General features: G+C 45.5%; 1 long non-coding RNA gene across 1 annotated transcript in view; it reads right to left on the bottom strand.

Moving 5' to 3' along the window:
* LOC149875056 (uncharacterized) overlaps positions 1–12,146 on the bottom strand; it is a 40,061-nt gene extending 27,915 nt beyond the window's left edge. Inside the window, exon 1 of the long non-coding RNA XR_016439122.1 lies at positions 12,051–12,146. This is a non-coding gene — a long non-coding RNA (uncharacterized LOC149875056). The remainder of the gene's footprint in view (positions 1–12,050) is intronic.
* Positions 12,147–13,529: the final 1,383 nt, after the last annotated feature.

Genomic DNA, 13,529 nt, shown 5'->3' with positions numbered 1-13,529 from the left:
TGTAACAGAACAGAAGCTCAGTGCACATAAACCAGTTTCAAAACGGCTGAAACTGATTTAAGATAAGTCTGGTTGAATGGAGTATCAGACTTAACTGATTTGGGTCAAACCTGTTTCTGAAACTTCTATCCCAGACCCCTTCCTGGGTCAAGTTAAATCAGATTCCCCCCAGCATGCGTTGCAGCCCTGGACTGGCTGTGCTGTCTGCTTCAGAGAGCAGGGCTGGCCCCACCCCTCCGCTTCCCAGCTGGAGCACTGAGGGCTCACAAGAGCTGGGAGGGGGAGAGGGCAAACCCAGCTGGGGATGCAGCCCAGTCTACTGCTGCATCCCACCTCCACCCCCAGCAAACCCCAGCTGAGGCCTGGGGTCAGGGAGGAGGGTTAAACATCCCTTCCCCTGATCAAACTTACCACTGGCTGCAGCTGTGGACTATAAATCCCAGAGACACCTGGAAGCAGGAAGAGGAAGTGACAAGCAACCTTACAGAGTCCTGCCACTGGGATTTTGGACTGCAAATCCCAGAGACCTCGGAAGCAGCAGGAAGGGAACACACAGCCCGTGCTTCTCATGTGCCAGAGTCATGCTCTAGTGACCCCCAGCTTCTGGCCTGAACCACTGCAGACATGTGGCTGTATTTACCGAATCAAAGGTAAATGTCTGTTCACTTCTGTTTCCAATTTAATCTTTGCATCTTAGACTAAGCTGCAACGACTGAATCAACTCAGCCTCAGGCTTTTTGACTGCCTGTACTCAGCCAAGATCTCTCAAATACCTCCCCCCCTGCCCCCCAGCTATACAAGTCCAACACGCCAGCTATTGCATCACAAAACCACTTCCCAAATGTCTTGGAGAAAATATTTCAAAACCCTCCAGCAATACTGACCTTCTCCATTCACTAGCTAGGGAGAAGGACGTGCCAATATTTTTTTCAAAGTTTTGCCCCTGCTCTTGGTAAAACTCAAATGATAAAGACAACACTTAACAGAAAAATTTTATCATTATGTTCACATAAAGTACTTATTTTTCAGTTCTCTCAATATGGACTAAAGACATAACAGAAATAAAAGCTATATTGATTATTTTTCTCTCTCTTGTATTTTGACTCTGTGGAAGGAAACATTTATTTGCAGTATTGTAAACAAGGGTGACTAAATCGTCTCATTTTTTACTGGCTTGAACTTCCATAGAATGATACTTCAACATCCTAAAACTAGTTTTTTAAAGGTCATTTGAAGTCCTAGATCTGACCCAAAACATAACTAAGACCAGTTTAAGAGTGGATTGCAAACAGTCCCAAAGAATAAAGAAGATGTAAAAAAATGTATTAAAAAAAGAACAGAAGCATCCTGAAATGATGTGATTATTTTCAAACTACCACGTGAAATATATTTTGCAATATACCACAAAAACTCAGATTACTTGGGTCACCATCATACCAAAGAAAAGCAGCTGCCAACCGAGAGTCCAATTCACTAACAAATGGCTACACAGTCATGTGAAAGCTATGCTGCCAAAAGGATAGGAGACTGTTACTAAGAAAGGTTGCTAGGAAAAGAGGACTTCTGGCTACTTTCTGTATCGTCTGATGACAGAAAAGTGCTGAAATGATTTTTTTTTTCAACCATTTCTTCCTGCCTCTGCTCTGAACCCAAAGATCCAAACTAGCAAATACATACTGCAGCGACTGTCAGTTAACTTCTGAAAAAAAATAAAATCTCAGTAGTTGGTTGATATGAAAACTGAAGGAAGCAGAAATAGTTACACCAAACAGACTTACTTTCTGTAATCTTCACAAAGATGAAAAGGAAGATTCAGCAGTTTTATGTCTGAGGGCTTTTGTAGTAATAATGCACATCACACCTTTCATCTTTATCTCTCAAAGCACTTAACAATTTAACAAATTACTGTATTGTTCTGATTATATGTCTACTGTGTCTCCCTCCAAAAAGAACCATAAAAAACAAAAAACAAAAATCACATTTAACTTATTATATGGGGTAGATTTAATTGGTCCTCTACTAGTTTTTACTTCTGTACTTGCAGTATTTTAGTTCATGCAATAAAAATACCAAGTCAGATTTGTTTTAAGTTCATCTTCTATTTTAGTATTTTTATGCATTTAATCTTTTGGGTCCTTTCTATAGTTATTTCATTCTCCTGTGGGATTTTATAAGGGTAATAGCAGTTCAAGGTTTCCATTTGTCACTATCCACTTACATTTGCAAAAAGTTTTTTTTTCCCCCCTTCAAATTGAACCTGAAATTGTGGGGTTGACTGAAAATCTGGGCAATGCTATATTTAAGCTGCTACACTGTATGAAATAGGCATTGTACTCAGTGTCTTTAGGGATGATGCTGACTTCATGCATTCTTTAGGAACATAGTTCAGCTGAAAATAAATTGATCGAAATCTAAATAAGCACTGAATCTGATACCTTCAAACTCAAACATGTTAGTGGATTTAGCAGCTTAAAATTGCCAACAAAAGAAGTTTTATAGCTTCAGGTCTTCAAGGCTGAAGATCTCAGACCAAAGATATCAGGCTTAACCCATGCACAAAGGTCCCTCTGCATCAGATATACTTCACAGCTGCAGGGTTTTATTGCTGTGACTAGACAGTTCAAAGTGAGGATGTCAGCCAGTTTAATAAAAGTACAGCAAAATACTCCAACAGCAACCTATTCCAAGTATCATGTGTTGTAGACATGAGCATGCCTTAACACAAAATCATGTTTGAACTGATCATTAGGCTGGAAACAGTAATGTGCTGTACCTAGCTAGATAACTGTTCTGCTAAAAAGACTATAGATCTCTGAGAGTGAGATCTGCTGCAAAGCAAGCACATGCTGTGTGACAACACTGATACCTTCTCCTACCGAATACACCTCTAACAGCACCAGCTGGAAATATCAACACCACAAATTCTTCTCTCAACAAAGTTCTTACCAAAAAATAAGGCAACCTGAAATGCCAAAGTCTTAGAGGCAATTAAATTATATAAGGGTGGAGGGGTGGCTTGAGGAATTTGCTGAGGTGCCAGCGAGCCTTGAAAAGCTGAAATATAAACAACTAAATTTACCAGCTAGAGAAACATGATCACTGATATTTAATCATTAATCTTTTTTTTTTTTAATAGAGTCCAGAGAGTTTTGGTGTGACAAATCAGGGAATCTGTCTATGTACAATTCATGAATCCTGTTTGATACTATGACTTCTTTCCTGGAAGTTGGTGTTTTTGAATCACGCTTCATGGGCTATGGGGAGGGAGAGTAGGGCATGCACTGAATAGGATACTTGTTAAAGACCACCAGGAACTAAACAGCAACAAGGGGGGCAAACTGCCATTTGAGTGATCTCTCCAGATTGTCTACAGAAGTAGACAATCCCACAAAATAGCAGTGACAGGGCTCTGAAATGTCAGTTGGGCATCTGGTTCAATGTCCCTGTGTTCCTGAAGAGCTAAGCTACAAACCAGAGTACCAAAGAGGCTGTAGTGCTGGGGAGGGTGCACATGAGTTGGGAGGGGTGGGGGGGAGACCCAGGGAGCAGAGGATGGAGGAGTTCAAAACTGTTTTCATCCTTAGGGCAGCTGGACTACAGAATCCTGGTTCTGAAAAGAGATACCAGAGAGTTGAAGCAGGGGAGCAAGGCTGCAGATCAAAGAACGGCATCCCTGGAGCCTACCCAGACTCAAGGGGAGGCCTAATATAAATGGATGAAGTGCTGGGATTCATTCACAGCAGCCTAGTGATCATGACACATAGGGCTGTGCAAAGCTTCGGATCACGATTTGGATTCGGAGATGATTTGGAAGCTGAATCTACAAATCCATATCGAATCACTGGAAGCTTTAGGCTTGCTGAAACGATTCAGAGCTTCCAAATCGATTCAGAAAAGATTCAGACATTTAGCCATAGAGTATAATTGGGAATCAATAAAATATCTATAACTTTGTTGTCTGTTGGATGATTCATATGAAACTTACAGGGGTGGTAGCCTCTGCTGAGAGCATGACATGCGCCAGGTTTCAAGGTGGTAGGTGCAGGGGTTTCTCGGAAAATGCACTTCAAAGTTCTGAAAGCAAAGCTTATGTCACATGTGTTAAGCCACAGTGGGGTGAAAACTGCAGGGGTTGTAGCTCTTGCTGAGGTCAGAAAGCACCCATGTCATGAGTTTTGCCTGTCAGCAGCTAGGGGTGCAGGTCCCCACAACCCAGAACCCCTGCACCTATCTCCTCGACAGCTGCCAGGCTTCGTGGCCTCAACAGGGGCCACCATCCCTGTAAGTTTCATCTGAATCATCCAAAAGACAACAAAGTTATAGATATTTCATTGATTCCCAATTATACTCTATGGCCAAATCTCCACATCCAAATTGGCCGAATCCAAATCCAAATTGAATAGTTCCCTATTCACACAGGCCTAATGATACAAGAGGGAGTTAGGCCATGTTCAAGAGACCTTCTTACTAGTTTTAATGCAAAGTTCTTTCCAAGTGTACTTCTACATTGGACAGTGCTTACTAGAATACAACACTTCATTATTCTTACCCAGTCAGCAAGTTTATTAATTCAATCAAGAACCACATAGGAACAGATAAAAGTTGCACTGCACCAAATTTAGTGACTGTGACATATACATGTGGGTTTATAAGCAATTAAAATAGACTGCTGCTGTCCCTTGAGCACCCATACATATCTTTCTTCACGTTTATTTTTTACATATAACCATTGGTTCTTCAGTGCTTTTTATTCCATTATCATGCCCCAAGCTGAAAAGTTCACACTCAGTAATATTAGGAAAGTGGCCCCTGCTTTTTCTAGAATTTTCTTTGAAAGAGACTAGTTTGAAGTATCAGAAGCAACTGCTTCAGGTTATTATTTGAAGTTCACTTGAGCCAATTTACTTACAAGTGCTCATGCTGCATAAAACATTACTTGGTTAATCTAAAGCATGGTCCCGTTGAGTCTCTCTAAAAAGCAGATATAGACTCAACAAGATTGCTTCAGTTACTCAAATTAAAGTAAGGCTCTGATGTGTGCCCTTACCTTTCTTTATCCTGCTAATACTAGGGAAGTCCGTCCACACGCTTGGACTCAGTGTCTGGTAGGCTTTCTGCACTCTCTCTGCCATAAGTTGACGGTCTGTCTGCTCCACTCTTTTCAGTTCTCTTCCCTTAGTTTCTTCCCTTCGGCCTTCTTCTATACTAGCCCTCCTTCTCCCAAGCCAGTACTTTTCAACTCACCTCACCTCCCATTCAGTGGCTTCTCTTGCTTCCTTTCTTTCCATTTATTTTTTTCCCTCTACACAAACAATAAAAGTTTCAGAGATTTCATAGACATTAGGGCTGGAACGAACCTCAGAAGATCATCGTGTCCAACCCCCCGCCCGAAGGGCAGGAAGTCAGCTGGGGTCATAGGATCCCAGCAAGATAAGCATCCAATTTACTCTTGAAGGTGTTCAGTGTAGGTGCTTGAACCACCTCCACTCGCAGACTGTTCCAGACCTTAGGGGCTCATACAGTAAATAAATTCTTCCTTATGGGCAGCCTGAAATGGTCTTGCAGTAGTTTATGGCCGTTCGACCTCATCATCCCTTGGGGTGCTCTGGTAAACAAATGTTCCCCCAGATCCTAGTGAACACCCTGATAAACTTATAGGTGGCCATCAGATCACCCCTGAGCCTGCACTTTTCCAAGCTAAAGAGCCCCAAGGCTCTCAGCCTGTCGTCATAAGGTCTCTTTTCCTGACCTCTGATCATGCGCGTGGCTCTCCTCTGGACTCTCTCAAGCTTCTCCAAATCCTTTTTGAATTGTGGGGCTGAAAACTGGACGCAGTACTCTAGCTGTGGCCTCACCAAGGCCGAGTACAAGGGGAGAATGATGTCCCGGGATTTGCTTGAGAAGCATCTATGGATGCAAGTCAGCGTTTTGGTCACTTTACTAGCCACAATTTCACATTGCAAGCTCATGTTCATCTTGTGGTAAATGATGACCCCCAAGTCTCTTTCATAGTTTCATAGTTTCTAGGGTCGGAAGGGACCTGAGCAGATCATCTAGTCCGACCCCCTGCCATGGCAGGAAAGAGTACTGGGGTCAAACGACCCCAGCAAGATGTTCATCTAACCTCCTCTTAAAAACCCCCAGGGTAGGAGCCTGCACCACTTCTCTTGGAAGCTGGTTCCAGACCCTAGCTGCCCTGACCGTGAAGTAGCGCCTCCTGATATCTAACCTAAACCTACCCTCTGCCAGCTTGTGACCGTTATTCCTGGTCACTCCTGGCAGTGCTCGGGGGAACAGTGACTCCCCCAATGCCTGCTGATCCCCCATGACTAGTTTATAACAGGCCACAAGATCCCTCCTCAGCCTTCTCTTTTGGAGGCTGAACAGGTTCAGGTCCCGCACCCTGTCCTCATAGGGCCTGCCCTGTTGTCCCCTGATCATACGAGTGGCCCTCCTCTGGACCCTCTCCATGCTGTCGACATCCCTCTTGAAGTGTGGCGCCCAGAATTGGACGCAGTACTCCAGCTGTGGCCTGACCAGTGCCACATAGAGGAGGAGGATCACCTCCTTGGACCTGCTTGAGATGCATCTGTGGATGCATGACACGGTGCGGTTGGCCTTCCTAACTGCCTCTCCACACTGCCGGCCCACGTTCATCTTGGAGTCAATGATGACCCCCAGATCCCTTTCCGCCTCCGTGCTGACAAGAGGGGAGTTCCCCAACCTGCAGGTATGGTGCGGGTTGTTCCTCCCGAGGTGCATCACCTTGCACTTGTCTGTGTTGAAACCCATCCTATTCTCGTCCACCCACCCTTGTAACCTGTCTAGGTCTGATTGTAGCCTGTTGCATCCTTCCAGTGTGCCCACATCCCCCCACATCTTAGTGTCATCAGCAAATTTGAACAGGGTGCTTTTTACCCCCTCATCCAAATCACTGATAAAGATGTTGAACAGTGCGGGCCCGAGGACCGAGCCCTGGGAGACCCCACTGCCCACGTCCTTCCAGGTTGAGAAGGACCCATCCACTACCACCCTCTGGGCGCAGCCCTCCAGCCAGTTGGCGACCCATTTGACTGTGTGGGTGTCTACACCACAGCCCCTCAGTTTCTTAATGAGAACGGGGTGAGGGACAGTGTCAAAAGCCTTCCGGAAGTCCAGGAAGACTATGTCCACTGCTACCCCTGCATCTAATGATCTGGTGATCTGATCGTAAAAGGCCACCAGGTTGGTCTGACAGGACCTGCCACTGAAGAACCCATGTTGGTTGCCCCTAAGCATGCAGTCCCCTGCTGGCCCCTCCTGGATGTGTGCCAGCATAATTTTCTTGAACAGCTTGCCTAGGATCGAGGTAAGACTAACCGGCCTATAGTTTCCCGGGTCCTCCTTCCTGCCTTTTTTGAAGATGGGGACCACGTTGGCCCTCTTCCAGTCCTCCGGTACCTCACCAGAGCACCACGAGTGCTCGTAAAGTTGTGCCGGGGGACTTGCAATGACCTCGGCCAGTTCCTTTAGAACTCTAGGGTGGAGATCATGCGGACCGGCTGACTTGAATACATCTAACCCTTTCAGAAGCTCCCTAACTAAATCCTCGCTAACCCGTGGCCCAGGTGTGCCTCCCCCGGGGCCCAAGGGGGGCCCAGCAGGGAGGTGGCTGTTCTGGTGCCTCCGTCTTCCTAAGTAGGGAAAGAAATCGTTGAACATGTTAGCTTTGTCATCTGGTGTGACGACCAAGTTTCCCATGGCGTCCTGCAGGGGCCCCACATTACCTGGGACCTTCTTTTTACCCCCTACGTATTTAAAAAAGGACTTCTTATCTGGGATGCTAGCCCCCGTTCCATCTCTGCCTTGGCCTTCCTAACTACCCCCCTACATCCCCGAGCAACTACAGAATAGTCCTCCCTGGTGATGACCCCTTCTTTCCATTGGGTGTAAGCCTACTTTTTAGCAAGGAGACATTCCTAGATGCTTTTGGTGAGCCACGGAGGCTTATGTGCTCTCCTGCTCCCTTTGATCCTCATTGGGATTATCTTCCTTTGGGCTTCGAGGATCGTCTCCTTAAGGAGCGACCACTCTCCTTGGACACCTGGCTCCCCTCCCCTCCGGGACCTCAGCGCTTCTCCAACTATCCTCCTTAGCTCGTTGAAATCTGCCCTCCTAAGATCTACGGCCGCTGCCTTACTGCATGTCTTTGCCACCTTGCGCTGGATGGTGAATTCCAGCAGGCGATGATCGCTGTCGCCCAGGTGGTCGAGCACCCGCAGCCCCCTCACCAGGTCATCACCCGTGGCCAGCACTAAGTCCAACAAGGCGTCTCCCCTAGTGGGGCTGTGCACCTCCTGGGTTAAATGGAGGTCCTGCACTCTGGCCAAGAACCTATGTGAGCATTCAGACCTGGCTAACTGCTCTTCCCAGCAGATGTCCGGGAAATTCAGGTCCCCCATGACTACCACATCCTTAGCCTTCACTACCTCTGTGAGCTGACCCAAGAATTCCTGGTCAAGCTCTTCTCCCTGGTTGGGAGGTCTGTAGTAGACTCCCACCGTTAAGTCTCTTTCCCCTCGACTGCCTTGTACTCTAACCCAAAGCACTTCAGAGTGCCCCTCCCCTGATTCCTTGCTAATTAATGAGGATGTGTATTCCTCCTTAATATAGAGTGCCACGCCCCCACCTCTTTCCTATCCTGTCCCTCCTGTACAGCCTATAGCCCTTGACATTCACCACTCAATCATGCGTTGCGTCCCACCATGTTTCAGTGAGCCCCACCATGTCCGGGCTGGATTCAGCCAGCAGGAGGGCGAGTTCCTCCTGCTTGTTGCCCATACTACGAGTGTGTCCAACCGCCCGCCCGAAGGGCAGGAAGTCAGCTCTTTCTTCTGTAGTGCTAGCCAGCGTAGCACTGCTGAGCCTATAAAGGTGCTGCAGGTTTTTCTTCCCAAGGTGGCTTCTTTAATAAACTTTTCTAAGACCTTCCCTGGGATAGAAGTCAGGCTGATGGGCCTATAGTTAGCCGGATCCACTTTCCTCCCTTTCTTGAAGATCGGCACCACATTGGCCTTCTTCCAGTCATTGGGCACTACACCAGAGCACCAGGAGTGGGCTATGACGCTCGCCAGCTCCTTGAGTACCCTGGGGTGCAGATTGTCAGGGCCGGCTGACTTGAAGGTGTCCAGCCTCTCAAGGTGTTCCTTCACGAGGTCAGCATTAATGGAGGGCAGGGGATCTCCCTCACCCAGACACACAGTTGTGGAACACAAGATTGTCACCATCACGATTCACTCCTTGAGTGCCATCTCCCCCTTCCAGCATCCTGTGTTTGCTCCCCTCTAGATGGACAGTAAGCTCTTCAGGATAGATATGCCAGCCTTCAAAAAGATTACACAGACACTGTAGATTTTCACACTGATGTATTCAGGGCAGAAAAAGTATATTTGGAAAGTTCCTAACACACTGTGGACACTACAGAGAAGCTAATAAAAATAGGAGCCTCAGAATTTTACATGCCATATGTCTGATGCCAAGACGTAAAAAATTCTACTTCTAGAACTGAAGAGAGAGACTTCAGTAAGCTCTACTGAACCTTAATTGAAGGGAAGAAAAAGGCAGGACTGATGGAGATAGGCTTAAGCTTCCCAAAAAGGCCAGTGGCTTGGGGTAACTAACTTCTTGGGTACCCAAATTAAAATACTGTAAAGGGCCTGGTTTCCAAAAGGCACATATGCCCACATCATAAGCCTCCCATTAGACTGCAATAATAGTTTTTTAAAAATACAGAAACAGCCACCACTAGAACTTAAAACAGAGGGTCAAGTATAATAAAAAGGAAAGAAATTAGGCATTTATAGCAAATAGCCACTAGCACAGACAGCTGACATTTAAAAATAAAATCCTATCTGCATTTTCAGCAGGAGCCAGCATTGGTTAGCCATCACCTCTGTGCCTGGTGGGAGATCGTCACAAAGAAAGCTGCCCTAGACACAGGTCTGAGAAAAGTCAGCCAAGCTCTCAATACAGATGGGGGTCCATTAGCATTAAATTTTCTCCCCTTTAATGAGTACTTGTGCTTTCCAGTGCATGTGGCCGGTGAGCTACAGTGTAAACTGTATGCACAGCAATATTCAGTTACCAGCAGCCAAGAGTCAGCTGTGACTTTACTCAGCAGCTCTTCACATCTTTAAGTTTAATGATAGACCCTTGCTGTTCAGACTTAGATAATACGGCTTTTTCTCCTCTTGCACCTTTACTTCAATAATTTTTATTCCTTCAGCTGGTGGTTTGCAGTTCTGGCATCATCTTGCTAAGATATAATGGGAAGAACTTAAATTAAGGATCCTGCAAGAAAACTCCAGCCTGTCCACATTCCTCTGTCCACATCATTAAAACACTTAGAAAAAATTGTATGCATTATGATCCTGAATGTGCCAGAGCCCTGCTCTTGGGGAGCTGGACTGACAGCATTGAGAGAGCTGTCCCCACAGATGTGCAATTCCCTTCAGCATGGTGCTCTCAGGCTAGCTCCTCAATAACTTGAATTACAATATCTGCAGGACTCAGATGTGCCCAAGGCCATGACTTTAAGCTGAAAGCCAGAAACCGTTCCATGTCACATGCTCTTTATCAGGCTTTCAGTATGTGAAGTGTAGAACTCCCTTCCTACCAACTGTATCCATTATACCCCTGGATAGAGCTGATTGGAGAGAAACAAATACAGCATGACATTGTACCTCTGAGCACCCTCTTTTAATGAGCTTTCCTCCCACTCCCATAGGGGTTTGTTATAGCAAGATTGTGCTTTGTTCTTACCCTTTGTCTTTCCCATCTACAATTTAGCTTTTTAAGCCTTTAAAAACAAGAATTAGTCATTTCTTTGCCTTTGTTACTGTACCTCCAGGTACAATAGGACCCTGATCTGAACTGTCACCATTATTTTAATTCCAAAAGTAAGAGTTCCTTCTGGATGAGCTGAACATAGAAGCTGGTGCCATGTCACCTTCTCAAGAATAAGTTGTAGCTATACCCATTTCCCACCCTACAACAATGAGAAAAGTTAAGTGCTGACAATGTAACCTGGTGTGTCAACACACCAGAATCACTAAAATGAAAGCTTGAGGATTGTAAAGACAGTTGAGCTGTAGCTCTTTCTGCTTCCACCCTGAAAAGGCAAAAACATTTACATTAATTGCTATAAAATGAAAGAGGATGGCCAGGCTAAAACTCCTCTGAATGCATTATTATGAAGAATCTGGCAAGACTGCAAGATTACCAGAGTTGTCTTCTTGTGATGTTAAGAGAAGTGAGTGAAAAGTTGAATACCATCATTTACTAAAAACCAACCGTGTGCATGGTTTTAGCAAAGGCTTTAAGCCTGTGGACATTCTTCCCTCCTTCCCCAACTCCCTTGCACACAGCTCATTTTCACATTCCGGTGACTTGATACCAACCCACATGGAAAGGGCCACAGTCACAGACTTTTCCACCTCAAAGAGCTGCCTGGAATCCTGATGGGAAAGCATCAGCTGAGGTGTTTCTGGTTTGCACCACTGAAGAAATAAGAGCTAAGTCAGTAAGGAAAAATGCCTTAATTATTACATCCAGTTTGGGGGTCTTAAAATGACCTGCCATGCTCTCAACTAGTTTGCTGTTACAGCTGTGGCTACAGTTATTTTCCCCTCTTTAGATCTCTCAGACTTTCACTATTAGGAAGCAAAACCCCACATGCAAATGGAATGATGCACCCTTGTTAGTGGACAAAGTATTTACCATCTGGCTAAGAACTGGTTTTATTCAACAAAAAAAGGCAAATTTTCCTGCCATCTTCCAGTTAATCCACTCATTTGGGCTTCTTTTCTATTGCCGTTATTCTGTGTTCTATAAAAAGGTTGGTGGGTTACCCACTTCTACCCATACCAGCATAGCATGGAAAGCAGTACAAATAGAGCTAGTTAGAAATTCAACTTACCAGGAAGAAAAAACAAGGACAGTTGCCTGATTCGGCTGTCTAAAAGTTTCTGAAGCACTGTATCTTCAGAGAGGAACAAGATGTAGTTACTTACAATCTAAGAATTCAGCTCTCGCAGGGTTTAGTAGTTCCTCCTGGCAGTCATCTTCTGCTGGCAGAACCCCTCAGCCACCAGCAGCCCCTGTACAGCTCAAGATGCTGTGCGGTGTGGGAAGGCAGCTGCTACATGTAGTTTCCAAATCCAATAGAAAGTAAACACTGTCCCTGATTGGTTCTGCCTTCTTCCCCCACTTCCCCAAAAAGAAAACTGCAGATCCTTTGGTGCTGCCAGCTGTTTGTTGCTTGCTCTGCTCTCCCAGCCAGTCCAAAAGGGCCAGGACTACTGAATCATCATCCCCACTATGATGAAAATGCAAACACTTGTGTGATAACATTTTTGTGTAGTGCTGCCCTAAGTTTTCAGTAGAATCAAAGGTTATTAAATGTGTCATGAGCAACTGACACCACATAACTCCCTAACTGCTTCAGAATTCAAACTTGCAAATAACTGAGGCAGACAGCATATGCCTTGTGGCTTGACTTAGGACGAACACACCAAGGAATAAATGAGAATGTCTGGAAAGAACACCTTGTTCCTGGATTGCAAGTAGTAGTATAGATGGCTACAGAGAAAGGAACTTCAGCATTTCACAGTGAAGTTCTTTGTAAGAACTGACATCAGGAGATGGGGCTGCGACCAACCCCAGTGCTGCACAAAGGATGTTCTGGCTGGACATTTCCCACGCCACTGAGACAGGCTGGCTTCCCTTGAGGATCCAAGATGCTAAAGAAACTTTCAACATATCAGAAAAGACAGTTCTACAGGATGTGTTCTCCTCTCCTAGCCAATACACTTCACTGACAAACTCAAACAAGGAAGGTTTGCAAAGTCTAATGGTAGATTTTTCTTTTAAAGGGCAACTAAAATGAGGCAGTATCTCTAAGCCTACTCCAGGCCTGGCTTGACTAGCCTGGTTATCAGATGTGCATCATCCACTACACTTCTCTTCTTCTGAGATGGCTTGGGTGCATCTACACATGAAATTAAGGTGAAGCAATAAACTCAGGAGCTGTTTGAGCCAGAGTAAACTGCTCCCAGGCACAGCATCTACAAGTGCACCTGGGACAGCAATAATTTGAGCCAGACTAGATCAGGCCCAGGCTGGCAGAGGGCATGGGAGGTCAGCCCTGGGCTCTGGGGGGTGGCACCAGATGGCAGAGGGGTGGGATGGGGCACAAGGGTCCTGAACCTGCATAACTCTGTGTATAGATGGCAAGCAGGAGTCTAGCCCCCACCCAGTCACCATCTGTATGTGTTTCAGTGCAGTTAATTACTCCACTGTAAGACAGTACTGCTAATTAATCTAGTCCACAGTAAAGCATCATACGTGTAGATGCACACCTTGTGACCATCTGTCCTCTATCTAACCGACAGCCATTATCAGTCCAGAGTTAGTGTAAACACTGTATAATTGTTTCCAACAGTAAATACGCAGATTGCTTGACTCTAACAAGCCCTCTGATCCAGAATATT

The sequence above is a fragment of the Crocodylus siamensis genome, chromosome 1, assembly GCF_052110815.1.
Source record: "Crocodylus siamensis isolate JL-2025a chromosome 1, ASM5211081v1, whole genome shotgun sequence".
Taxonomy (NCBI): domain Eukaryota; kingdom Metazoa; phylum Chordata; order Crocodylia; family Crocodylidae; genus Crocodylus; species Crocodylus siamensis.
The sequence above is the reverse complement of the archived record's forward strand: the minus strand, read 5'-3'. Positions and strand labels throughout refer to the sequence as shown.